The sequence below is a fragment of the Martes martes genome, assembly GCF_963455335.1.
Source record: "Martes martes genome assembly, chromosome: 11".
Taxonomy (NCBI): Eukaryota; Metazoa; Chordata; class Mammalia; order Carnivora; family Mustelidae; genus Martes; species Martes martes.
This window is the reverse complement of record NC_137899.1, coordinates 2328794-2356460: the sequence shown is the minus strand read 5'-3', so window position 1 is coordinate 2356460 and position 27667 is coordinate 2328794. Positions and strand designations below refer to the sequence as shown.

Here is a 27667-nt window from a genome sequence, read left to right as displayed (position 1 = left end):
CTCAGAAGTGGACGGCCATCGAGAGACACGGTGCATGCGAGTGGCAAGGACACCGGGCCGGCTCTTCCCTGAAGAGGTGGAAAATAATTTTGGTAGCATCTGGTCACATGCACGTAAGGCCACGGTGCTCTCTGCAGTGACAACAGTCATCGCTTAAAATGACTTTACATTTTGTCCTCACATCGTTTTGCCCATGAGCAGCTTGTGGGGTCTTCAGGTAGTTTGCGGGTTTTCTCTGTTAAGGGGAAGGTTGTGTGTGACCTCTCTGTGGGCATCTGTCTCTCCCACTCCCGCCTTCGGGGTAGGTCTTCGGGAGACGTGACGCCCGCTTATGCCGCCCCGTCCTCGACACGCGCCCACAGATGCTCAGACCCGGGGTGGGCACGTCTGCTCCGCGCCCCGCTCAGCCGCCAGCCCTCGACCATGGCGGGAATGCCGTTCTAGAACGTTGCGTTAACTTCGCCAGCGACCTAAGTATCAACAGCCGATCGCTCAATTTTGAAGAACGGTTTTCACGGACGTGGGTGTTTAAAACCCAGTTGCTGGCCGCCCCTCAAAGGAAGCCATCAGGCTCCCACATCATCTATAAATAAAGCCAAGATGCTATTTCTGTGCCCTTTAATGATGACATCAAATTATACTATGGCTGTCAGCATGCTTTACACAAAACACATTTCAAAACTTTGTTTTAGGAACAAAACCGTCGACTAAAATATAAATGGAAACAACGAGCATCGAAGAGCGGGGAACCACGAGTTTCCTCCAAGCAACTTGAAACAATACCGAGAGCTTGATCTCATTTTAAACACATGCGTGAGATCTCACAGGCCTTTGAAACATTTCGTCCTTACATTTTAGCACAAACCCCCACAGGAGAAACGTCACGGCCAGAGCCAAGGCGGCAAGGTGTGAAAGTGGTGGCGTCCGGGAGTCCCCCAGCACGAACATCGCCCCACTCCCCTCAACACGTGTTTTTGGCTCCAAGAACGCCTTTGGGGGGAAATCCGGGAGATTCGGACTCGAGGGCACACCACTGTGCTTTGTCGGGACCCCTGCTGGGGACCGGGGACTTCTGGGTGTCAGCGGTGCCCTGAAACAGAGCTGTCCTTCTGTACCTTGGGGCTTCTCTGCTCTTACTTTGGCCTCTGGAGCGCAGCTGCCCCCCTGGATGGGAGGCCGGCGGTCCGGGGGAGCACAAGGACGCCGGTGACCTTCCCGTGTGGGAAATGTTAGTTTCTCCTATTTTTCTTTATGTTAGAGAGAGAGCGGGGGGAGGGCAGACGGAGAGGGAGAGGATCTCAGGCAGACTCCGCGCGGAGCACAGAGCCAATGCGGGGCTCAAGCCCACGACCCCGAGGGCATGACCTGAGTGGAAATCAGGAGTGGGACGCCCAACCGACCGAGTCGCCCAGGCACCCTGGCGCTGGTTTCTCTTACACGGACGCCCCTGACAGATGACAGGAAGACCCCGATTGTGAGTGATCGCGCGTGTCCTCTCTCACATGCTGGGGCAACTCAGGGCATGGACGCCGTGCACTTGCACACGACTCACACGAGTGTGCACAGACACCCACACAGACACACAGGCTCTCTCCGCACACCCTGATACACTCGCACATGCACACACCACTCACACGCTCATACACAATACCCACATGCACACAATACACCCCCCCATGCACACACACACACTCGTACACGCGGGGGCTCTCGTGCACACGCATGTGCACACCCGCAGGAGCCGGGCTGGGGCCAGCCGTCCCGGTGACTTTCTCAACGACATGCTCCTCGTGCTCGGCTGGCTCGAAGCCTTTGGAGCCCTTGTCAGGTGACAGCTCCCATCAGCGGCTCCCACTCAAACCGCGCTCTGTCCAGCGAGCCTCCTGCCACATGGGCACAAGGACCCGTGGCCGGAGTCATCAGAAAACGGGCCCTGTGAGATCGGGGGGAAGGAGACGGCCATGAGGGGTTCCTACCGGGCCAGAGAAAAATCTCAGTTTACCATTGCAGACGTGCCCTCTCCCACCATTCAAGTTATCCTCAAACACTTGCTGAACTTATATTTCGGAAACTTCTCCAGTAGACCCGTGGCCAGTCCCCTTTGGCGCGAGGCCTCGGGCACGCTGTCTGTAAAGCTTAGAGAACCCCAGGGCAGACCAGCCAGGGGCCACTCGTCTTTGGGGCCTGCCGTCCTGATTTTACCATGTCGTGCCACACCAGCCCTAGGCACCGAGGAGACATGGGTGGGAACGTTCTTTCCAGGAGGACCCGCTCTCCACCTTGGGCTGCCTGGGGCCCCTGGTGGGCTCCTCTGTGGGCAAAGCGAGGCCAGACTTTGTCGGCTGGAGAGGACACGCCACAGCCCAGAGAGTGTCTGCAGGGGAGTCGCAGGAAGACAGACTGAGCCCCCGACCACACAGAACACCCAGGAGATGCCGGGTGCATCCTGACCGGGTCCCTGTTCTCCAGAAAGGTCAGCTGCAGGTGCTAGAAGGGGGAAGAGTCTGGCATCTCCCCGGGGCACTGAGGGGGAGGAGAAGACGACGCTGCCCTCCAGCCAGGCCAGGCCGGCCTCCTCGCATGCCGGCCACCTCCCTTCGCAGCCGCATGGAACTCGCCCCAAGGCTCTGCACGCTAGGCAGACAGTGGAGAGTGGAGTACCTGTCCCCGGGTGGGGGCCGCTGGGTGCTGGCTGTGTCACCGGGTGGAGCTGGGAGGGAGGTGGCCTGGGCGTCGCCAGGGGAGTCCCCAGGAAGAGTTGGGAACAACATCCCCTGTGTGGAGACATCCCAGGCAGGACACACAGACATTCACGTGAGGGAAAGCAGCTCACCCTCCCTGCTCCAGGCAGAACTGTGCCGCAGGGCGCTCTTTACAGACAAGGAAACTGAGGCCCGGAGCTTCAAGCCTTGGTCTGGGGGACGCACAGAGGGGGTGGCGGCCCCGGGAACTGGGTTCAGGCCGCCCCACACTGCGGGCTCATTTTCTCTGCTCAATCCTTCCCTGGCGCGTTGGTCTACCCGGCCGTCCCCGTGGGGGTGGGAACCAAGGTCAGGGGCGCATCGGCCAGGCTAGTTTCCAAGTGAGGCTCAGCGCCCTCCTTCCACATTCATGGGGAGGACAAGCACGTCCCTGCAGGCAGCTGGGGGGCCTGTGTCCCCGTGGGAATGCTCTGGGTTCGGGGGAAGCCCTGGCTGGCCAGGTGTAGGGAGGGGCCGTGCCTGGGAGAGGGCCCGAGAGGGAAGGGTGGACACTCCGTGTGGGGTGTAGGACAAGGCCACCAGTGAGGGCCCCGCGGGGACCGGAACGGGGACAGGGCAGGGGAGGTGGAGCCCCAGGACTGTCTCAGTGCGGGGCTCTGCAGACGCCTGCCCTCTGGGAGATGTGGCACCATTGTGCCTCTCCTGCACTCCCCTGTTGTCTTGGGGGCTGTCTCCCCAGGTCTGTCCTGCCGGCGTGTGTGAGCCCGAGGGAGGCGCGGCCGTGTTACACCCGTGTCTCCCGCATCTGGCGCGAAGCAGGTGCTAACAAGCGGCGACCCCGTTTCAGGAGGTGGAGTGGAGAGGCAGAGGGACTTGTTATGACCCTTGCAAGCAGGTCCACACCAGAAGGGACAGCCCAGTCCCAGAAAGGTCTGTTTTCCATAAGGGCCCAGGGGGTGCTTGCACACAGAGAAGGGGAGAAGGGAGACGGGGCGTCAGCGGGCAGAAGGGCTGAGGAGTCTTACAGGGGCGAGAGGTTCCAGGAACAACGGCTCCCGCTTGAGAAAGGTGCCCGCGGAGCTGGGGCCAAGAGGGTAGAGATTCTCAGTCACGACGTTGAAGTCACGGTCCCCGGGGTCACCGAGTTGCCAGCACCACTGGGGGTGGTGAGGGTCTCTTGGATGACATCCCACTCCCCCACCCCCATATGGAGTACGGCCAACCCAGTGTGTCCACAGCAGGACTCAGAATTGCGACCTGTCCGGGACCCACGGAAAACAGATGAGTATTTTCATCGTGAAGATTCCATTTCTGGTGTTTTCAGGTGCTGGAAGTACGTTCAATGTTGCACAAACAGGAACCGCATGGGTGGGGGTGGCAGTCGGCCCGTGGGCGCCCGGCTAAGGTGGGAAGGAAGGCCATAGGCCCTACACAGTCGCTGTGCCCCCCATGGCCGCCCGGCGAGCCCTACCGGGTGCTGGGGACAGTGCCCGGCTGAGCACCCACGACTCCGTCCACTTCTCCTGTGAGCGAGCGGGGAGGATGCACCTCGGAGAATCTGTGGCCCCACCTGCTAGGTGCCCACCGCCACACCGAGCCATTTCCAGCGTCACTGCATCCCACGATGTCTCCTGTCACGCGCTGTGTTGCGGTGACGGGGGGAGCCCCTCCAGGGGACACGTCAGTCCTCAACACCACCGGCAACTCCCTGACTTGGGGTGGTTGGAGCCTTGACGTGACTTTCCCTTCATCCTTTTCATTCAGTTAGCGGCACAAAGGCCAAAACAAAACTCAATCTGCCCTGTGCTTTGTTTCAAACGGGGAGAAAAAGCATTTTCTTGTTTGCGTTCTCAGACAAATCTCTTTAAAGAGTTCTCTGGTTTTGTGTGTTGGGTCTCCTCTCCCCTGCACGGGGACGCCTGGGCGGCGGGCTCCGGCTCCAGTGGGGTCCCGGGTGCTCACGGAAGGTCCGGTGTGCGCGTCCAGGGCACTGAGCTCCTGATGCTCTTACCCGTCTCGGAAGCGCAGGTCCCCGCTTGAAAACCTGGCAGCGGCTTCTCTTGCCGAAGGACCGAAGTCACAGGCTGTCCCCACAGATGGACCCCATCCCCGTTTCGGGGCCTTGTGCCTGCTCTGCAGTGGGAGGAGACAGTCCAGCCACCCCGCAGCAGCTGTGGCCGTGGCGCGGGGACTGTGGAGCCGTGTCTGCTGGGGACGCGACCCCCGCCCCGCAAGCCTCTGCGGGGCCCGTGGCTTCACCCCCCACGTCAGCCTCGCTGGGGCTTTCCACGTCTCTGCCGCCTCCCACGCCGCAGCCGACGCCCCTCGGGCCATCTTCCTCCGTGGGGCGCCACGCTGGCTCTGTCGCAGGATGGCCACGGGCCTGTCTGCTCTGAGCCCCAGTCTATGACCCGGGAGCCCCACTCACTGACCTCGTGCTTCTGGCTCAGGGGACCCTGGTGTGCAAAGGTCACGGCACGGTCATCAAGCCACTACCCCTTCCAGCAGCCACGGCTGCACCACGTCTCGTGGGTGGGTGTCAGTAAGGCTGGATTACTCGCACCTTCCAGAAGCCGAGGGTCCAGCCGGAGGGAGAGGCAGAGAGGTTCCCGCTTGAACGTAGTGTTGGAGTAAACGCCCTGGGACGGTGGAGGGTGGGCGGCCGCCCTCTCTGGGGATCTGGAGGAAAGGGCAGAACTTGTAGGGGCAGGAAATTCATCTGGGCATCTTCTGGGCCCTCTGCCGCTCTTCCGTGTTTCCCGATGTTTCCTCTGCCCTCATGGCGCTCACGGCCTTCCCTCCCTCAAGCGGCTCCCCCAGCGAGGGACCTGCCTCTGCTAATGTCCGGCTGCCCTTCTCTGGCTTGAGGACGGGGCTTGCTTCTCCCGGGGGTGGTGACTTCGCTCCCTCTCTTCGGCCTGCACCGGGACGCTTACTCCCGTCACCTGGTGACGGTGTGCCGCCCGAATCGCGGGGCAGGCGCATCCACGTCTGCTTGCTGTGACGACGTCTGCTCACCCCCCCGCCCCCCGGTCCACCCCCTCCTCTGGGACAGTCGCGCCCGCAGTCGCATGCTCCCTCATTCATAGAATTTTGTTCTTATAGTCAGTAACAATCACGGGGCCCTGTGTTCCCTGCTAACACCATTTGCAGGAACAGGTGGAAGCATTGTGGCGGGTCCCCGGGGTAGGGGGTGGCGGTCCCAGAGGCAGGCCGGGCTCCGGGGCAGGTGCGCTGGTGTGGGAATCAGGACGGGCCGGTGGAATGGTGCCGGCGGTCACGGCGCGGCGGGATCTGGGACCGGAGCAGGAGGCTCAGGACAAAGCCTTGCACGTGCCTGATGCTGGGGACGACGGGGTGTCAGGTGATCCCCGTGATGCTGGGCACGACGGGGTGCCAGGTGATCCCCGTGATGCTGGGGACGACGGGGTGTCAGGTGACCCCCGTGATGCTGGGCACGACGGGGTGTCAGGTGATCCCCGTGATGCTGGGCACGACGGGGTATCAGGTGATCCCCGCTGGGAGCTGGAATGTCGTCCTACACCAGACCGTGGTGCTACAGCCACGGCTCGCCAACTGCTCTCAAGGATTTCTTTACTGTGAATCCTGAGGTAGGTGAGTGGGCTGGGGAAGGACGTGGGACTCGGACCCAGGATGGCTCTACCCGTGAAGGTGGCCAAGGGCTGTGTGCGTGTGTGTGACTCCGTCTGCCGCTGCAGCTGAGGGAACGGGGTCGGCGTGAGCATAGCTGGGCTCACAGGGTTCACGGCCCTGAACAGAGACCACGTGATGTGTCACGGGCCGACGTCACAAGTCCAGCCACCCCGGGCCGCGCTTACAGACGGTGTTTGTTTAAGAGCAAAGCCACACGGTCTGACGAGCGCAAGACCTCGCTCGTCCTAGAGGCCAGGATACGCAAACGTTTCAAGAGGTCGGGAGGGTAGAAACTATATTAGCAAAGGGGCTGAAAGAAATGGTAAGAAAAGGGGCGTCTGGATGGCTCGGTCAGGTACTCGCAGTTACTCGTCCCACTCTCAGTTTTGGCTCAGATCGTGATCTCAGGGTGGTGAGATCGAGCCCCGTGTCCGGCTCTGGGCTCACTACAGAGTCTCCTCAGGATTCCCTCTCCTTTAGTCCCTCCGCCTGCGTGTGCTCTCTCTCTCGTATAAATAAATACATAAAATCTAAAAAAAAAAAAAGAAAGAAAGAAATAGTAAAAAAAAAGTATATAAAAATCTATAAAAGGGGTTCAAAGGCCTGACATTGACCAGGCATCCTGGGGAGACAGAAGTCTCCGTGCCGGTGGGCCTGGGGAGGGACCGGCGCTCAGCCCAACACCCTGACTGCATGTGATCGCTACTAAATCCTCCTCGAGGGCCCCGACTGAGCAGTGTGTTTTTTTAACAGTAGAATTTCACCAGTGAACCCCGTCCCTAACTGGGGCACTTTTCTTAAAAGGGCTCGAATCTTCTCAGTGCTTTTGAAGACAGAGCGAGGGCACACGTGGGCCCCGCTGCTGACGTTAAGGTGAGTTTTGGAAAGGCCGTGGTGGCTTTGCATGGAAGGGGGGTCCGCCGGACAGATCCCAGGAGCCGGGTCAGAGTGCAAGGTCGTGCGCGTCCAGACGGGCGTGCCATTCACTCTTCTGAGAGGTTTGGTAATTTCCACGTGAACCGACGCGTGTCAAATCACATGCATGCTCACCGTGGATTAATATCATCAATCCCTTCAAGGTTTGTGGATCAAAGGGAAAAAAGGAAGCTCGGTTTTTATCTTAATCTGTGTGTTCGTAGTCACAGGTGAGCTGGGGTACGAGCTTGTTTTGTGTTTCCCTCCGTGTGTATTTCTTCTTCTCTCAACTGTTTATTTGTACCCCGTGTCCGTTTTCTTTTCTTCCCTTTTCTTTTCTTTTCTTAAAGATTTTACTTATTTTTTTGAGAGAGAGAGCACGATCAGAAGGGAGACTCGGAGGGAGAGACAGAGTGGGAGGGAGAGGCAGGCTCCCCGCTGAGCAGAGAGCCCGATGCGAGGCTCGATCCCAGGACCCCGAGATCATGACCTGAGCCGAAGGCAGAGGCTTAACGACGAAGCCACCCAGGCACCCCTCTGTGCCCATTTTTTATCGAACTGTTTGTATTTGTTTCTGACTAATCTTTGCTTGAACTTCATTCTGGAAATCGGGGATGGACTTAGGCGTTCTGTTTCCTGAAGCTTAGAGCATCTGGAAGAAAGAGAACAGAAAACTAGACAAGGGGCCGCGTGCCGCCAGCCCCCTGCCGCAGCCCCGGCATCGACCGTCGGGGGTCCCAGTGCGGGAGCTACCACGGGAGCTTTGTGATGAACGGACTTTTCTGGAACTCAACCCGTTTGTGACGTCTGTAGCAAATATTGTCATTGCAAGGACATCTCCAGTTTTGTGCTTGCACATCTATCTGTCCGTCATCCCGACTGAGGGGGTCGCCTGTTTTCTGGGACTGTGGCTTCCGTCCTTCTGGGTCTGGCAGCTTTCATGAGCACCCCCGTGCCTGGCTGGCACCCACGCCCGCACCCTCTGGCTTCTCGTGGGAGGAATGGTCGTGGGGGGCGACAGGGGTATCAGAGAGATGATGTCGCTCCTCCCCTGAACGCCGGTGTTCCGGGCACAGCTGTGGACGTTGCCGGTGTGCGTGGACGCGGAGTCTGAGGAGCTAGAACGTTCCGAGGCCCGCGCGGCCCAGGGGGTTGGCTGAGGTCTCCCCGGGCTTGTTTCTCATAGATGTGTTTGCTGATTGTCTCCTAGGAGTCCTGTCAATGTTTTGCTTGGCGCAAGGCTCTGGATTTTATTTTCCAGTACTGCTATAGATTTTTAAAAAGTACTTCTCTGTTGTCATGCGGAGGGCGATGGAGCGTCTCAGACGGTCCCTGGAGCCACCTTGTCTGCATGTGGCTCCCTCGTGGGCAGGTCAGGGGGCCCTCTCGGGAGGACCGGGTGGTGTGGAAGTGTGCAGACCTGTGGCTTTCAAACCTTTTTACCCTGAAGCACCGTTCGTGTTTTTATAAGCGGTCTCTCCCGCAGCACAAGCCGACCCCCCGCTGCCACACGCAGGACTGAAATCACAGCGTCCCCGGCCCCACGAGCCCACCCCCAGGCAGGTGCTTCCCCGCGTGCCTGTCTCCACCTTCTCCCCTCTCCTGTCTCCTTATTATTTCATTTCATCTCAAAAGGCTGGTGACAACCCATGGCATGGATTTCAGCTCCCTCGTGGGTGTAGCCCAATCCCCGTGCCGGTCCCCAGCCTGGGTCCCCGGCCCTCCAGCCCCACAGTCACACCTCTCCGGGCACCTCGGGAGGCCTCTCTCTCTTCTCACCGGTAATAAGCAGTTTTAAAAAGAGCGGCTTTTCTTCTCTTTTCTCTGTAATGCAAATTTCACAGAAGTGCACGGCTTTCCGGAGACAAGTTTCCCACAGGCCCTGGGGTGCGGGTCCCACCCTGATGCTGAGGGACACCAGGTGGCGGCAGGCGCAAACCCAGGTGGGGAGCTCTGACGTCGCTGGGCTTCACGGCCTCTGTGGGAGCAGAGACCCCGAGACGAGGGACTGCGGGAGGCCGGGGACAAGCGAGCCTGCGTGAGTCAGGCTCAGCCCCACTGGTTAAAAGGCAGGACACATTGTGGATGTGCTCACCTTGGGGACGCAGGCCTGACAGCCAGAGCTGACCGAGAGTCCATTTCCCGACCCCTCTCACTGCCCGACTGGCCTCACCCTGGCCCCTCATCCCTCATCCCTGACCCCTGACCCCACCATGTTCCCGACCGTCCTCCACGGCGCCTGTGTCCACCCCCGCCACCACCCACTGCCTCCGTCTCAGCCTGCGCTGGGCGTGTGGGCGGACAGGGGTCGGGGTGAGCCGTGGTTCTGTTTTCCTGAAAGTCCAGGTGTCTGTAGGGCCGGGACCAGCTCTGTCTGTGGGATTCCGTGGAGTCACGATGGCAGTGGCCAGAAGCTAGTGCCCAGGCTTCTCCTGCATCCCGTACGCGGTCAGCGATTCTGGACCACTTACTCCCACATCCTGGATAAAATGCGGGCCCTGCTCTAGGGTCTCAGTGACCGCAGTGGCGCAAGCACCTGGTTCGGGGTCTCACGTTCATCCTGTGGTCGGCAGCATGCAGACTAGGAGGCCCCTGGCCGTGCGCTGCTTTTCTGCGGGAACACCTTCCGGTGTGTGGGCCTCGCCCCATGGACCTGGTCCGTCCCCCGCTGCAGACAGCCCACCACGGACACGACCTACGTCAAGGCTCCTCGCCCTCGCCGTGGAAAGGCCTGACCCTGAATTTTGGGTTGGCATGGGAACAGCACTGAGGTTCTCGTGCTGAAGGTTGCATCGAACATTCTTCGTTCCAGAGGGGACAGCACCAGGCATCTTGAGCTCGGGTCCCGAGACGCCAGCAGAAGCGTCCCACTGGGACGATGCCAGGAGGCCTTGGAGGAGGATAGCCCCAGCCCCAGCCCGGCCAGAGCCGCCCCGGCCCCGCTGAAGAGTCCTCCGGAGTCAGGAGCCGTGCGCGCAGGCTCCAGACCAAACACACGGAGAGGAGCATCCGCATAGCTGTGGGATCCGCCGCGGAAGCTCGGGAAAGGTCAAACCACACTAGACGAGCGGTCAGCCATGCAGTGTTTATTTAGTTTTACGGCACTAGCGAGGCAGACAGGCCTGAGAACACTTCCCGTCCTCTTCTCTGCCCTCACCAGGACACTCAGCTCCTTCTGATCCGTGATAAGGGGGGAACAGCGGTTTCTGACCAAAAACCACTATCGGTGCCAGAATGAAACAGAACCTTCTCCTTCCCCAGAAGGAGAAATCACGGCCAGACACGGTCTCAGGGTTTCTCACCGAGATGGGCCGCGGGGCCTCCCATGATTACAGGAGTACGTGACAGACCTGGGTTTCGTGGGAGCTCTTGGCTCCCCGGGGAAGGAAGCTGGAGAGCGGGGACCCTGCTCCTCGAGGAGGTCTTATCACCATGGGGGAGGCACGACACACATGGACAGAATGCCATGTTTTAGAACGTGGGGCGGGCTCCCAGCAAGAGTCGGGGACTGAGCCCAAAGAGCAGGAGAAGTGAGAGAAGAGGAAGAGGCAGCTTGTGTTGGCAGAGGAGGCTGCACGTACAAAGGCCCTGGGGTCCGAGACAAACAGGAGCAGGTGAAGTCATGGGAAATTTTGGGCACTGGTGCGCACGGAGCACAGGCTGCATTTAGCAAAGACTTCACTGCTGGGAAGCATCATCAAGTATTAAATATCATGCCACAGAGCTGTACATTTATCCTGAGGGTAAGGGGGTATCGAGCTATAAAAGCTGCAAAATTTGGGGACGCCTGGCTGGCTTCATTGGTTATGTGTCTGTTTTCGGCTCAGGTCACGATCTCAGGGTCCTGGGATCGGGTCCCGCCTCGGGCTCCCTGCTCCAGGGGAAGTCTGCTTCTCCCTCTCCCTCTGTGATCTCGCTCGCTCTCACTCTCCATCAAGTAAATAAAATAAAATCCTTAAAAAAACAAACTGCGGAATTTGAAATAGACCAGCACTTGGGAGGACATGTGTTTTGTGAAGGAGAATCATTCCGGCTGGGGGTGGGTGAAGAAATGAGGCGTGCTTGGGCCGGGGGACGGAGGACAGATCATGGGGAAGTGTCTGAGGGACACTGACAGCTTCAGTCAGCAGAAGGCTGACGGGCTGGTGGGCGTCCTGGGCGGGTGTCCGGCGCAGGGTCTGTTCCACAGCGAGGCTGTCAGAGACCAAGGATGCTTTGCTCAGCTCACGCTGGAGCTCAGGATTGGTTGCAAGGGTCAGGGGCATCACAGTGTCGGGGAATATGGAGGGTGTAGAGCGTGGCGAAAGCAGGTAATGTCTGGACACGGGAGGGTTGGCAGTGCCTCTGGCAGGAGGATGCAAGGATCTCCGCTTTGGAGACCTCGGACGGGGAGTCATCACCGTGAGCTGGTGTTTGCAGGCCTGGGGAGGAAGGCATGAAAGGTCCCAGGCCGGGCTTCCAGGGTGAGGAGGTAGCAGAAGTGCTGAAGGACAGTGAGACAGTTAAGTTTTCTTGGTTTCACCTAAAACAAAGGGTCCCCAGCTTCCCAAGCATTCATGGCATTTGATGCAAGATCTGGAGCAGCTCCCAGGCCGGGAACCGGCTGGGAAGCTCACTCAGAAAGGGGGGGAGCGCCGTGTACTCTCACGTGAGGAGCACCACACAGCGTCCAGGAGACGCTGCAGGAGCAGAGTCCGGGCGGGAGGGGAGGCCGCGGGTTCCTGCGGGGTCTTTCACCAAGGACAGAAGCCCAATGGCTGGAAAGTGACCATGCTCAGTGGAGGTTTAACATGTTTTAAAGCAGTTATTTTGACCGTGCCTGTTTTGAGGAGAAGCTTCAGATGCGAACACGTGACTTTGGGAACTGGGGGCTTGGGGTGAGTGGCCGGGTGGGGTCGATGTCCCAAGGACGGGGCCTGTGGGAGCAGCAGCCTGGCCGGACGGAGGACGTCCAGTGGGCTGAGCGGGGATGTGCCAGGCACCGGAGCGCCACAAGAAGGAAGCCTCCCCTTCCCCGTCTCCGGGTCCCCTCTCATGATACTCTCTCTGCCGATGCGTAACTCAGTTTAATTTTACAGTAAGGTGAAGGAACGCCCCTAGGTCACATGGCTAAGCAAAGACAGAAGTAGGAGATTTGCTTGGATGTCCTCTGGCTTCAAAGCCGGTGAGCTTGCAGAAGCTAAATCAGGGTTAGGATGGTGTGCATGTGCATGTGTGTGCAGCTGTGCGTGTCTTTGTGCACCTGTGTGTGCACCTGTGCATGTGTGTGTGCACCTGTGTGTGCACCTATGTAGGCATTGTGCACCTGTGTGCAGCTGTGTGTGCCTTTGTGCACGTGTTTGTGTGTGCACCTGTGTGTGCAGCTGTGTGTGTGTGTGCACCTGTGCACGTGTGTGCACCTGTGTGCAGTTGTGCGTGTCTTTGTGTACCTATGTGTGTGTGCACCTGTGCATGTGTGTGTGCACCTGTGTGAGCGTGTGTGCATCTGTGTGCCTGTGTGAGTGCATGCATACACATAAGCACATATTAGACATAGTACCAACAATTCATGAGAATTTATTTTCACATGGCTTACACTTTTTAAATTTTTCTTTGAATCCATCATTAGTGTTTTTGTGCAAATGAGATTTCTAAACTGGAGCTCTGACCGGACCCACCTCTGGCCTGAACATGGCAGACTGGCTCCCTTTGCCTGAAGAATTAGTGATGCCATGCGGCTCAAGGCCCTGTGCAATTTGGTCTGTTCCCTACCCTTTAAACCCCAGAGTCTCAAGGTTCCTATAGTCCTTGTGAAGATGGCAAGGGCACCTTTTCCTCAAGGCACCTGGCTACCTTTGGGCAGGAAACTGTCTTAAATACTGATTTCAAAATATTAGTAGTGATTTTATTGAGGTCTAATTTACATCCCCAAATCACACCCATTTTAAGGCACAACATGATGATTTCAGTAAATTTACGGAGCTGTGGAACCACCATCACAGGCCAAACAGAGGTGTTTTAGAATAATTCCGGTACCTGGCAGCTATCCCTGCTTCCTGTTTGCAGTAAGTCCCTATTTGCTGATTTTTGTTTGTTTGTTTGTTTTGTTTTGTTTTGTTTTTTGTCATTTCACATAAATGGAATCCTATGCTGTGTTGTGTTGCCTCTGACACGCAGCAGAATGGTCTTGGGGCGTCCCCGTAGCACCTGTCAACAACCTATTTCTGTTTTATTGCTGAGTAGCTCCCCACTCTATTTCGCTCTGTGAATACACCAGATGTTTTTTATTCAGCTGTAAGTTTACGGATTGTTGGATGGCTTGCCCTTTTAGCTCCCATGGCTAGTGCTGCCACGATCATTCACCACAAGCTTTCGTGTTCTCCCATCTCTCGGTGTGGGTTGGAGCGGCCGGGTCACCGGGTCCATTTCTGCTGAATGTTTTAAAACGCTTTGAGACTGTTTTCCAAACTGCACCATTTACATTTCCGCCAGCGATGTTTGAGGGTTCCGGTTCCTCCACTCTCTCATCAGCACTTGTTACTATCTGTTTTTAGCTATAAATAGTTACCCTGCTGAGTGTATGGTGTTCGGGCACCCTGGCTCAATGAGCATTTCCCAGAATACTCATGATATGGAACATCCTGTTCTAACAAGCCAGGGTCTCGATTCCCGCTACTATGTAACAAGCCTTCACAGCAGGAAGAAAGATTCCTTTACTTCATTATTCCTCATCAAGATCTTTTTCACCATAGGGTCCCTGTCTTTTCAGATGCATTTTATTTATTATTTTTCCTTTTATGCATTGTAGAATAAATGTGTCCCTGTCAGTGGAAACCTTGCTGACATTTCTGTAGGAGGTGTATTAAAACTGTGGCTCAGGCTGAGTACAAGTGCAGGCTCTGCCAGGTTGGGTCCTCCAGTCCGTGAGCACGGTACGTGTCTCCATTCATTCGACTCTTCCCTGAACTGTCATCAGGACACTGAGGGTTCAGCGCACAGTCCTGGGCACGTCAGTCAGATGTACACCGACATCAGGCATTCCGTTTTTCTTGGTGGTCGTAATCATGGTTTGGTTTTGGTTTCGTGTGCTGGTTGGATCTGCCCCATCGTTCATGGGCATCCCAGTGCAGATGATGGTCTGGGAAGAGGGGCACTTGCTCCCGTCTGTCTCCTTCCACTCTCTACTCCTGGGAAAGGCACTGAGACTTAGCTGGTGGGTAATACCTCCCTCCAGGGGTCAGGGTGACTCAAATTCTGTTACCATGTAACCGGTTATGGGTGCTCCTGTCCTTACAACACTGGTGTATTTTTTGCTTTCAGGTAGGTATGTATGCATTCATCGAAGTGCTTTGATACGCTGCTTTATAAATGAAGGTCAGGTTCTGGGAACCCCATTTAGAAAGAGAAAGCAAGGGGCGCCTGGGCAGTTCAGTGGGCTCAGTATCTGCCTTCAGCTCAGGTCACGATCTTGGGGTCCTGGGATCGAGTCCTGCATTGGGCTCCCTGTTCAGCGGGGAGCCTGCTTCCCCCTCTCTCTCTGCCTGCCACTCCCCCTGCTCGTTCTACCTCTCTCTCTCTCTCAATACGGCAAGTTAATAAATTAAAAAATCTTTTTAAAGAAAGAAGGAGAAAGCAGAACAAAACGCCCTATATCCTGACATGCACCTGGAATAAATCTAAATCAGGAGGTTTGTAGCAATGAAATGGTGGATAGACCAGAGCTGAGCAACATCGTAGCAGGTGAGAGTCTGTGGAGAATGAGCACCGTGTGTGACATTCAGGGTTAGGGTGGAGAAAGGACCAGCAGAAGGAATGTGTGTGTGTGTGTGTGTGTGTGTGTGTGTATTTGTGTTGTTTGTTTGTTTGTTTGTATGCTTCCTTGTTGCTCACCGCTGTCACTGGGAGCTTTACAAGACACTAATGCTCCATACGGGTGGGTGGTGGAGCAGGACCGATGGTGGGCTCAAGAGGAGCCCCAGTCCTTGTCAGATGAAAATAAGATCAAAGTCCAGTTAAAAAAAAGGACAGGAGTGAACCAGTGTAAGCTGGTTCGGGAAATGAGGAGCGCAGGGGACTCACGCCGACGCAGCGTGGACCCGGTGGGACAGACAGGGTGACGTCATTGGCGTCTGTGTTTCTAGACACGCATGGGGAGGGTGGGTGGATGAGCTCCCTGAGCAGTTCCCACCTGGAGGTAGGGAGTAGGGAACTCCCAGGCACATCCCAGCCCCCAGCTTCTCGTCTGCAACACGGGACGACTGAATACCCTTTTGTAAGTGTGCGCTGAGAAATGGGGCCAGCACGGTGCCTCACACCTAACCCACGCTCAGAAACTCTTGCCCGTGCTGCTATGGATGCTCAGTGTGGGACATCGGGGTGGCTCCGTGGGTCGAGCATCGGACTCTTGGTTTCAGCTCAGGTCATGGTCTCAGAGTCGTGGGATCGAGCCCCGTGTTGGGCTCTGTGCTCAGTGTGGCGTCTGCTTGTCTCTCTCCCTCTGCTCCTGACCCCTCTCTTTATCTCTAAAATTAAAACAACTCAAACCCCATGAGGTTTAAGTCCTGGGGACATGTACTGAGCATCTCCCTGCTCCCAGAGGAACGCCTTGCACGAGCAGGCAGCACACACTGTGAAGGGAATGAATGTAATGACTGTGGGTAGTTCGTGCCATATAGTAAATCCCACCATCTTTGTTGACAGACTCAGTCCTACCATTCCAAGCACAGAATTACAGAATACTGTAAGCATCCTTTTGAGATTCTCAAAGCTGCTCAAAAGAAGCAGCCCAAGCCCTCTGAAAAGACAGTCCTCCGGGACAGAGAACCTCTCCCGCCAACTCTTTGCACAGGCTCCAGGAGGAGACACGTGGACCGCGGTTAATTCTCGGCAGGAAACCCCGTCCACGCAAGGGAGAGGCTGGCTGCCGTGCCCGCAGCACCGGTGTCTTCGCAGAACGTCCTCTGGGGTCCGGGTCCCCACGCGGCAGCCCCGCATGCGGGCTGGAGACGCCAGGGTAGCGGCCTGGGTGCGGGAGATAGGGAAGTTGCCTAACACTGACCAGGCCTTTGACCTTTGTTACTTAGAGTTTCTTTGCACGGTCCAAATATTTGCTTTTCTTTCGGATGCCTTCCAAGAGAGTTTATCTTCAGCTGGGGAGGCGGGGCTCCCAAGTTGCACAAAGATTGGGGTCACATGGAGCTGCCCCACGCTTTTCTCCAAGGACGGTTTTCAAGGAATAGCTGCCATGACCTGACCACAGGGGCAGAGAGGGGAGCGGGCGAAGTGACCGGGGACGAGACCCTCACCCGCTCTTGGTCTCCTGCTGTTGGGGGCCCGTGAGCCTCAGGACCCCAGAAGGACAGAGGACGACACTGCAGGGCCGACAGCCGGGGGCAAACCCCATCCTATCACCCAGAACGACCTTGTGAAGAGAGTTCCTACGGTTTCTACAGTGAGGAGAAGGGTCCCAGCTATGCCCAAGGTCAGCAGGTGCAAATCAGCCAAGTTTGCACAGACCCTGCCATTTGGAAGCCACACCCAATGGGGGAAAAACCAAAGAGAAATTGTTCTGTCTTCTCAGATGCAATTTTTAAGGAAAGCGAAATGACCATAAAACGCATGAGCTTCCAATTTGCATCCCTCTGTAGGTCGCTAAGGGTCGTGTCGTGGACGAAGGAGCTGGGCTTTCCATGTTTGAAAATGAACTTGAACCGTGCCTCCTGACTTTCCTACAGAGTGCGGCCAAGTGTTCCTCTGCCCGTAAGTGGGAATCTACCAGGCTCCTTTCATTAAAATGCACTTATCAAAGCTGTTAATTTCTGGGGGCGCCTGGGTGGCTCTGTCGGCTAAGCGCCCGCTCTTGGTTTTGGCTCTGGTGGTGACCTCGTGGGTCACGAGATTGAGTCCCTCGTTGGGCTCCATGCTCAGCGTGGAGTCTGCCTGGGGATTCTCTCTCTTCCTCTCCCTCTGCCCCCTTCACTGTGTGAGTGCTTGTGTGTACTTTCTCTAAGATAAATAAATAAATCTTTTTTAAAAAAAGACTTTATTTCTCTAAAAGATCATAAATAAAGATGGGCTCACCCCAAAGTTCAGTGTCTCCTTTTCCTAGGAGGCTGGTGGGCGAGGCTGCCTGTGGGTGAATCCCTCTGACGTGCGTCTGACTTCCGGCAGGAGGAAGCCCCACCAGGGTGCCCTACTCTTCAGGGTCGGAGGTCTTGGAGGACTTCCCAGAGGCGGTGAGAGGGGCCTCCCGGCCACGTGCGAACCACGGAGCTAGGAAGCTGAGGGCCTGGTGCAGCACCGACAGCCTCCGTGGGCTTGCCCGTGTATGGGGCCATCCCCCCAGCTCCCACCAGCCCCCAGCACGGTCGCCCAGCGGCAGCACCTGAGCCACGGGGAGAACAGCCCTTGACCGCTGCAAGCCCCGGGCAGCCGCTCTCCCCCTAGAGAGAGGAGCTAGTTCTCAAGAAAACGAGGGCACTGTGGGCCCTGGCCGTCTCAGAACAGGAAAGAAAACGTGGCGTTTCCATCTGCCCCTGAAAGAGAAGGAAAATCATGAGTCTTTGCCCACGTCCTAAGCTCCGTATTCAAAGCCTGTGATCTCTCCGATCACACAGTCAGTGTCAGTGGGAGAGGCCAGACGAGCGGGAACTCCGTGGCCGTGACACAGGACTGTACCGCCACGTGCCCTGTTCCATGGCCGAGAGCCGTGGACGCCATCAGGCCATCCTGGACAATATGTTTCCCAGGGCGCTAAAAAGTAAAGAGAATTGGGTGAATCTAAAATTATAGAATTAGAATTTGAATATTATTATTAGTGTTGAATTTTAGGGAAACACACTGTTTTTTTTTTTTTAAATTACTAAATTTTTACGGGGTGCCTGGGTGGCTCAGTGGGTTAAGCCTCTGCCTTCAGCTCAGGTCATGATCTCAGGGTCCTGGGATCGAGCCCCGCATCGGGCTCTCTGCTCAGCGGGGGGCCTGCTTCCTCCTCTCTCTCTGCCTCTCTGCTCACCTGCGATCTCTTGTCTGTCAAATAAATATATAAAATCTTAAAAATAAATTACTAAATTTTCACAAGTCTTCGAACAAAGACAGGTGTGCATTCCAGGTCTTGATGACAGCTGGCCTCGTAAGGGACTGAAAATACACCTGGAAAATGCTGATAAGAAATACTTTCGTCGATCTTGCTGTTTGAAGAGGCCGATATCTGTTTGTCGTCTCAGAAAATTAACCAGCGCAGGGACCGAGGCCCGTGTGGCCGACGGACGAGGCCAGTTCTCCTGGTTACGGCTCTGAGGCTGGTTCTGGGGTTCTGGGAGGTTCTTCGGGCCCCTCTGGGTCGTGTTTGCGAGCCCCCTCCCAGGGACACACCGCCAGGCCCCACCGGCTTCCCACGGCGCCGGGGCTCATTCCGACTCCTCCCTGCAGGGTCACACGCAGCCTTGAGCCCCGGTGTCTGCCCTGCGCACAACGTACTTCAGACTTCGTGACGAGGTAACAAGTGGGCTCGGATGACCCCCGCAGTCCCGAACAGAAGTCGTGAGTGGGACACGGCTCAGAGCCTCCCCTCCTCTGTCTGGGCCACCCTGTCTCACGGTCCTGGTGGCTGGAAGCTGGGGTGCTGGGCACCAGGGGGAGCCTCTCCTGGGGGTGCAGACGGTTGCTCCTTCCATCCTTACGTGGTAGAACGAGGGGAGGGAGCTCTTGGGGTGTTCCCAGGACCCCGCCAGGCCTCCCTCCTCCCCCCAGCACCTCACCTGCTCCCCCTGCCAGGACCCCACCTGATCCCCCCAGGACCCCACCCGCTCCTAACACTGTACCTTGGGGGTGGGGTTTATACCCCCAGCTCTGCAGACACACAGATGCTAACAGGCAGATCGGTGAGTGTGGGATTTCAGATTTTGCCCAGAGACAACACTGTGAGGCTCGCATCGGGACCAGCGGGCAGCTCCGATCCACTTCCCCCATCTCATTCTCAGGAGCCGGGAGGCGGTGGGCAGCTGGGTCCGCGGGCGACCCTTAGTCAGTTGCCGAGGACCCGCCCAGCCTGCACGGTGCCGTCCTTCAGACCCCGTCTGGTTTTCAATCCGGAACTTCTTTCTTGTTAGTCCTCTCCTTATCAGGCTCCATGGGGGTCCCACTCCGAGGGGCCTATCCTCAGTGCCCCACATCGTCCTAAACAGGGTCTCTGATCTGTGGTTTGGAGGCTTTTCAGTCCTGACCACATAGTCCCATCCACACTGGCCTGGACTCTCCCTTCTATCACCAACAGGTCGGATACGTGATCCCCCCAGCTCTCCTGACCCCATGATCCCACGAGCCCTCCTGACCCTGAGACCCCACCAGCCTTCCCGACACAGAGACCCCCCCAGCACTTCCATCTTGTGCCCCCAGAGGGCCTGGCCTGCGGGGATGGAACCCCTCCCCCCTGCCCACCAGAAGCCTGTGTGCTTCCCCGGCTCAGGCCATGGCTGGGGCTGGCTTGTCCCGCCTGCTCCTCCTGGTGCTCTGGGGACAGAGCCCGGGGGTTAGCTTTGCCGCCTCGTCTCTCTGGACATGTTTTCGGGGATGCCGGGAGGCGCAGGAACTCTGTGGCAACACAGCTGTCTTCTCGGATTCTTGTCTGCCTCGAGGACTCTTGGTTCCGCTGTTTGCGTTTTTACCTCCGTAATCACATGCCCAGAGGAAGGTGTCTCATGCTTCCCAAGCCCCAATTTTATCTAGCGCTGCACTGTACTGACAACGGCCGGCTCGGTGATGTGCCGTCCTCGTGCCGACAGGACCCTCCCACCCCTGGCCGTCCGCATCCCCGAGGACCCCCCACACTGCCGTGTCGGGAGCAACCGCTCCTCACCGGGTCCCGTCTTCCTGGGTTAGGCAGAGGCCCGTTTGTGCCTGTGCTTGAATTCTGACCCTACCCCGGCTGTCGGTGGGGATTCCGGTCGCCGATCCGTGAGGCTGGTCCTGCACTTCTCCTCTCCAAGTCTGTATATCCTGTGACCCCAGAGACCTGGGACCTTTGCTTTGCAGAACACATGTGGGTTTTTTTTTTTTTTTTTTAAGATTTTATTTATTTATTTGTCATAGAGAGAGAGAGAGTGAGCACTGGCAGACGGAGGCAGAGGGAGAAGCAGGCTCCCTGCCGAGCAAGGAGCCGGATGTGGGACTCGATCCCAGGACGCTGGGATCATGACCTGAGCTGAAGGCAGAGGCTTAACCCACTGAGCCACCCAGGCATCCCAATACATGTGGTTCTTAAAAAATGTCTTTTTACCTATTCTGGAAGGCTGTTGACTTTTTTCTCTTTTTTTAAAATAGAAAGTATGAATGAATTTCACAGTTTGACTCTGTGGCTGTCACCGTTGTGGAAGGCTGGAGATCTCCCCCGGGGAATCCTGTCTTACCTTTCATTGTGTTTTTTCTTCTCATTGTTTAGGGATTGGCTAACAGCAGGTTACAGAATTATTAGAAATAATAAGGAAGCCCGGGCATTCTTCCTGCCCCCGCAGGGCCCTGTGGCCCGTCAGCGGCCGTGCGAGGCAGGTGTCTGCCAGGCTCCGGGAGAGGAAGCAGGCCCGGAGAGCTTCCTGTCGTGGCCGGGTTCCCACGGATCAGCCGGTGCTTGAACTCAAGTCTTTGCAAGCTCGTGCCCTTGCTTCTCCTGCACCAAGCTGGTCTGGGGACTACTGTTTATGTGAATTCTTATTGCTCCCAGCTTGTAAAAGGAAATGGTTCAAAGAACAGTACATTCCTGACTGTCCTGCAGTTTCCTCTCCAAGCCCCCCTCCGCCGTGCACAACGCTTCCCCGACGCGGCCGCGAGCGTCTGAGCGCGGCTCGCAGCGGCGGCCGCCAGACTGGTTCCCGTGTGAACGGTCTGGGTCTGGTTCGGGTTGGCCAGGCTGAGTCCTCACCGGATCTGCCGCTGTGTCTGCGGCTGCAGAACCGGGAGACCCATTTCCCAGATCTGCTGTTGGCAACCTGAAGTCTCCCCCTCAATCAGGGGTTCCGTCTGCCGCTTTTGCTGGATTTCTTTCTCCCTGGAGTTTTTCATATTAGTCGGGTTTTTCCGGCCCTGGAAAACCACTGTGGTCAAACGGCCTTTTACGACCCTTCCAGCTGGGAGGGGCGAGGACGCAGCCGGGCAAGGGTGGGTCTTCTCCCTGCACGGCGCTGCCCGCCCTGGGCTGGGGGACCCGCGGAGGCGTGGAGAAGTTGGTGGGCTGCGATGGGGTTTCGTGCTTGTCCATACTGATCACGGAGGCCCCGGGCTGGGGGGCTGGGGTCCCCACGAGGAGCCTGTCTACCAGGCCTGCTTCCCTGCCTCCATGGCGTCAGGGACCGAGGGGGCCAGAAGGCTGGAAACAAGCACCGTTCTAGGAACACCCTAGGCTCCCACGATGGCTTCAGCAGCCAGGAAATGAATGCAAACACGTACGTGTAGCTACAACGCTTACCAGCTGACATTTCTGCGTTTCCCACCCTCATGGAGGTGCCCTCGATGTGCCAAGAGCCGCACGGACTTAATGTGTCCGTTTTCATGCTTTTGGACGAATGCACGTTCCTGAGACACCATTTCCACAAGAGCAGAAACCATGCCCGTGGCCTTGAGATGAGAACACTGGGCGCGGAGATCTGCCCTCCGAAATTTTCAAGTACGTGGGGCTGGATTGCCAACGGCGGGCGCTCAGCAGAGCGCGTGTCTGCAACCCTCTCATTTCACGAAACTGTGACGTTCTGCCCGTTCCCACTGCTTGACCCTCTGCTTCTACGGGTTTGCCAATTTTCGGCTCGTCCCGTGAGTGGAGTCAGGTGGTGGCTGTCGTCCTGGGACAGGCATATGTTCCCCGGCAGCGTGTCCTCCCTGCTCACCCTGAGTCACTTTCCACCGTGCGCGCGCACGTGGTCAGTGGGCCCGTGGGCCGCTCTCGCGACTGGCTGTCGGGAGCCGTGCCGCAGCGAGCGTGGGTACAGCTATCTCTTCCAGTTTGCTGGGTAAAGACCCAGGAGGGGATCGCTGGGAGCCCGGGGGCGGAGAACGTGCAACCCCACGATCTGGGATCCAGCTTCTCCTGAGCTGCCCTGGCCAAGGGGCCCCAGAGGAGCTTGCGAGGTCTTCGGGCACCTGCTGATTCCTGAGGGCACCGTGTGGGTCGCTCCGCAGGCCTTCACGCGATGCCCCTAGATGAGGGGAACCTGCCTCGTGGAGGGCTCGGTAAACTTTGGTGGTGACCCCGTGAGGCAGAAAGGCTCCCGGGAGATCAGCAGGGTGGGACGCACAGGGGGAGCCGTCCCCAGGCTGTCCCTCGGCCTCCTGGTTCAGGCTGGCCCTGCAGACCAGCATCTGTCACCTCACTCTTGAGAAAGCCACTCCTGGGGGACCCTGAGCTGCGCCCCGCAGGTCAGAGTGGGGCGCCCCGCGTCTTTCCACCGCCAGCATGGCGGACCCCAGAGGGCCGGCTGCAGGACGCGACCCCGCTCCGCGGGGACGCGGCTCAGTCCTGGGAATGGGAGCCAACGTCCTCAGGAGGCAAGAAATCACCACGTTTGCTCACCAAACAAAACAACGGCAGCCCGACTTGCAGAGATGTTTTATAAAGCATAATAGTTTTGTTTCTTTCTTAGGAAGTTCCTGTGATTCTTGAACATTCGAGAACTTTATGGGTCACTTCTTGTTATTTTCTTAGTTGTGTCCTGGATACAGTTTACAGGACAGCGTAAACCCCATTGTGCCCGTGGGTTTATGGCCGCGCCATCGAGGGCTCGTTGGGAGCGCGTTCGGACCAGACGTCTGTCGGCCAGGGGGCGGCCAGTGCCCGAGGCCTCGGCTCAGCCATTTGGCTCATTGACAGGGGGTTTAACCGGCCTCCAGTTGTGTCTGGAAAGACGAATTAGGTCTACTTGGGTTTTCTTGTGTCACAGAGAAGCCAGGAGAAAAGAAGACATTTAACATTTTGTTGTTGTTGTTTTTGCAAGTTTCTGATAATCGTGGACTTTCTGCCCTGTTCATTTTTTTCTAGATTCACTTATTCCACAGTGGAAGTTAATAAAAGGGTATTTTGCTTCTAGGTGAGCATCCTAATATTCGAAAACTATTTCACTTGCTTAACCATTTTTTTAAGGTTGTATTTATTTATTTGACAGCGAGAGCATGAGCAAGGGGTACGGGCAGAGGGAGAGGGGGAAGCAGGCTCCCCGCTGAGCAGTGATCCCTGACATGGGACGTGATCCAAGGACCCTGAGATCGTGGCCTGGGCCGACAGCGGACGCCCCCTTTCCATACATTTTATACTTGCTGACTGGCTGGCCTCTGCAGCGGGCAAAGCCGTCCTGTCGATGGCCCGAGGCACGTGGCCCAGACCCCGGTGCGTGTGCACGAGGGACCCAGAAGACACTTGCTGGGAAGATGGGCTGCATAGGTCTCGCTGCCTAAACTTGTGGCTACTCGTCCTTCGCGGAATTATGGCGAAGCTTCTTATTTTTGTATCAGATGGTAAAACGTTATGAATACGAAACTGCTGTGCGGCCTTCCCGCCCGCAGAGGACGTAGACTGTTGTGGTCCGTTCCCCCGTGAAGCCCAGCTAGGACGCCCGGAGGTGATGGGACAGACAGACACACTGGGAAAGGCGGCTTGGGGGCCATGACTGGGTGTGGCTTCGTGGCGGGAGTTGGGGGGACTGGAGACTCCTTCTCTCACAGGGGAACAGTGGGGTCGGGGGTAGGGAGGGACCCAGCCAGACAGGCGTCCTGGCCAGGATGCTCTCCCTGCTTGGGCAGAGGGGTGCTGCCAGAAAATAAATTCCCCCGTGGCCCTGAGACTCCCCTGTCCACTGTGGACACGGGTTCGGGGAGGGAGGCCCAGCCACGGCAGGTGGCCTGGCTCCGAAGCCCCTGTTCCCTTCCCCCAAGACAAGGGGCAGCAGGAGCAGCTTTTAGGGTTTCCTGAGCAAGATCCAACGGGAAAGCCTCCTTCCCCACATTTCAGACTCCAGCAACCCTGCCTGGAAACCCCTCTGCCCCTCAGATAGCCGTCAGGGATGAGGGAGCCTGAGAGGGACCAGAAGCGCCACGCCGACCCCAAGAGCCCCGAGAGGCTCCGAGGACTGGCCCGTCGGTGGGGTCCCAGCCCACAGAGCAGGCCAGGACCCGCTCGCCGATGTGAACAGCATAACTGCCCGCTGACGTGGAAGATTCCTGCAGAGTCCTGAGTCCCCGAGCGTCACAGACAGAAGTGCGGACGCAGCTGAGAACCTCCTGCCGTACAGCCCACAGCCAGAACACCATAACCCAGCGAGGAAAGGCGGGTCAGCCGTGCCAAGGTGAAGGTGAATCGAGACCGGCGGCAGCTGCCAGAAAGGTGCCAACGATCAGTGAAGCCTTCCCTGCAAGACAGAAAAGCGGGAAAGTCTCAGCGAAGGAACAGAACGGGTCCAACAGGACAAAAAGGAAATGATGGGGGAAAATCGTTATTAGAAATTTAGGTAATACACTTGAGAGATGGGCTCAGGAGGCTAAAACCAGTGAATGTGAGGACGCAAGCGTGCTTCTCGCTTAGAGGCTCAAGCGGATTACAACGCTCTTAATGGAACTTTCCGTCCAAAGTTTATTTTTAAGAGTTCATGTTAGGAACGCTCAGAGCGTGTCGTCCTTGACACGTGTACGGGTGGACGCCCAGCTGACTCCGTCGGAGGGATGCGGGGCTCTTGATCTCAGGGCCATGAGTTTGAGCCCTGCATCGGGGATAGCGACTACTAAAAAAAGAGTTTAAAACAATGAAATGGGGGGCGCCTGGGTGGCTCAGTGGGTTAAGCTCTGCGTTCGGCTCAGGTCATGATCTCAGGGTCCTGGGATTGAGCTCTGCGTTGGGCTCTCTGCTCCGCGGGGAACCTGCTTCCCTTCCTCTCTCTCTGCCTGCCTCTCTGCCTACTGGTGATCTCTGTCTGTCAAGTAAATAAATAAAATCTTTAAAAAACCACCGAAATGTGTTATAGCTGCGGTGACTGTGGGAAACTGCAGTGAGTTTTGTTGCTATTTGTTTTTCTAAATAGAAAGTGCACATTTTATTTATTTTTATTTTAAAGATTTTATTTATTTCTTTGAGAGAGAGAGTGAGCGAGGGAGCACCAGCAGGGGGAGGGGCAGAGGGAGAAGCAGACCTCCCGCTGAGCAGGGAGCCCAACGTGGGGCTCGAACCCAGGACCCTGGGATCATGACCTGCGCCGAAGGCAGACGCTCAGATGACTGAGCCCCCAGGATCCCTACAAATGCACGTTTTAAAGCATGAGTGTCTGTAGGGTGTGGTGGAGAGCACAGCGTCGGAAGCCTGGCTTCTTGCGTTCCATTCTAATCTGTGTGGCCGTGTGACCCTTGGCCCCTTACTTTACCTTCCCGCATTTCCTCCCCTGAGACAGGTGACCGACCGGAGCGGTCCCTGCCTGTCCCACTGTTAGGAGGATGAGCGGAGAGTTAACAGATAGAAAGACTTAGGCTGGTGCGGGGCACTCGGTGAGTGCCACGTGTGCGCGCCGGGGACCGAGGGCGCCCGTCCGCTTCGGAGCCCCGCGCAGGCTCTGCGCCTGCTGGCGCTTGGGTTGGGAGACATTAAGAAGCTGTTTCCCACAGATTCCCGTCCGCGTGCTCTTGGTCCTGAGGACCACGAGTGCAGGGGGACTTCTGCTCGGGGGGGGGGAGCCTGCAGGAGGGGCTTTCTCTGGGCTGGGCTGCGGTCTGAGGGCACCGGACGCCCCGAGCTCCTGTCCCTTGCGAGGTCTCCGCCAGCCCCCGACACCCCCTCGTGAATACAGGTCTGCCCCGTGCGCTGCTCGCCCCGTGGCCTGCCATGAGGGGGGCGCACCCCACACTCAAATCTCCAAACTAACCTCCCATGCCCTTGGGGTCCCCGTCTTACAGCTGGGAAAGTCCTCATTCTCAGACCATCCTTGCATGAGTTTGAGATGATCCTGCTTTTGTCTGTGGCCAACAGCCCAGGAGGGGTCCTGGACTCTGGAGCTACTGCGGTGGCTTTCTGAGCCCCGAGAAGCCGGAATCAGCACATCGGGAGCAAGGTGGTAGATGAGGTGTGCCGAGCCAAGGGGGTCCAGCCAGCCGGAAACGGGCAGGGCTTGTCCTGTTTGAGGGGACACATCTCTGGAAGGACAGATGGGAGGAAAGGGGACAGTCGAGTGTCTGATTACAAGACACCAGATACTCTTCATTCCCGTCTCTGATTTTAAGAACCCGGCTCTGAGCTCAGCCCAGAGGCTCTGACCAGCAGCCGGTGACCAAGCCACAGGTCCACTGTTTGTACTGTGTCCCACGGTAAAGCTTATAAAACTCCCTCATCCTACATGGTGGCCGGCGCGGGCCGCTCATGCCACCGGCAGCGGAGAGAAATGCAATTCTCGTGAGTACAGGAGAGGTGAGGTTGAGAGTCAGCGAAGAAGCCCACGGGAGGACCAAGAGGACCCTGGGTGTCAGGGCCAGAAGGAGGGTGGGGACAGGTGACCAGGAAGGAGGGTGGGGACAGGTGACCAGGAAGCCGAGGGGAGGTTGGGCGGATTTCCATGAATGCAGCCCCGTCTCCCGGTCCCTGTGCTCCAGCAAGCGTGACACCCGAGGGGCCTGCCAATCTCTGAGAGCACGCGTGTCCCCTGTCGTGACGACAGCCCCTTCTCTCTTCCTGTGGCCACATCAGTATGTCGGCCTTACCCTCCCACGGGCTCCCGAGGGCACCGTGGCGCTCTCGCCCCTGGGAAGCCATTGGCGTTCTCTCCTGACGCAGTTTGATCCCAGCTCTCCCCCCCGGCATCCTGCGGGCTCCTCGGTCCGGGAAAGACACCGGGAAGCTGTGAAGACGGTCGTAGGTCAGAAGGTGACCCTGCAGACCGGGGCTGCATTAGTCTGGAGAAAGCCGGCCGGCGACGGAGAATCGGCCCACGGAGACTGGACGGACTGTTCCGCGCAGACTGAAACCAGCCGCCCGTGGGCTGCTCCGGACCACAGCACAGGCACGTGTCGCAGGGCACCGAGGCCGCCGCGGAGCTTTTGGAAAGAACGGTGACAGGCCTCGGGGCTCAGAGCCGGGTCTTGCCGCAGCGGGCCGAGCACCGTCATGATTCCTCAAGAACTCGCCATGGTCTCTGCCTCCCATGTGCCTTCCCGGGGTCCGGCCCTGGCTGAGCTCTCTCTTTGGGATAAGCCTCTTATCAGCCTGTCGCCAGCAGGCTCCTGTCGGTCCAGCCCTCACTGCGCCAGGACTCGGCGGCTTTTGGATACGCGCGGGCTGACCTCGGAGAAACCCGTTAGGGGAACCGTGAGCACGGACAACCTCATTTGTCTCTCAATGTAGTTTGCAACCTGACTGTCTGCGAATCGCTTTTGGGGACGGCGGCCCCTCCGCATACAGTTTTGTAAAG

The 27667-nt window shown here is 57.4% G+C and overlaps 1 long non-coding RNA gene across 4 annotated transcripts; it reads left to right on the top strand.

The window, feature by feature from the left end:
• The first annotated feature begins 7389 nt into the window (after positions 1–7389).
• On the top strand, positions 7390–21043 carry LOC308352141. 4 transcript variants are annotated; one of them, XR_013967630.1, is made up of 5 exons: positions 7390–7501; positions 16898–17009; positions 17359–17485; positions 18361–18746; positions 20340–21043. It is a non-coding gene; the product is annotated as an uncharacterized lncRNA (long non-coding RNA). The 4 variants fall into 4 exon arrangements; XR_013967631.1 differs by having other exon boundaries at positions 18361–21043; XR_013967633.1 differs by lacking the exon at positions 7390–7501 and adding an exon at positions 16479–16731 and having other exon boundaries at positions 18361–21043.
• Positions 21044–27667: the final 6624 nt, after the last annotated feature.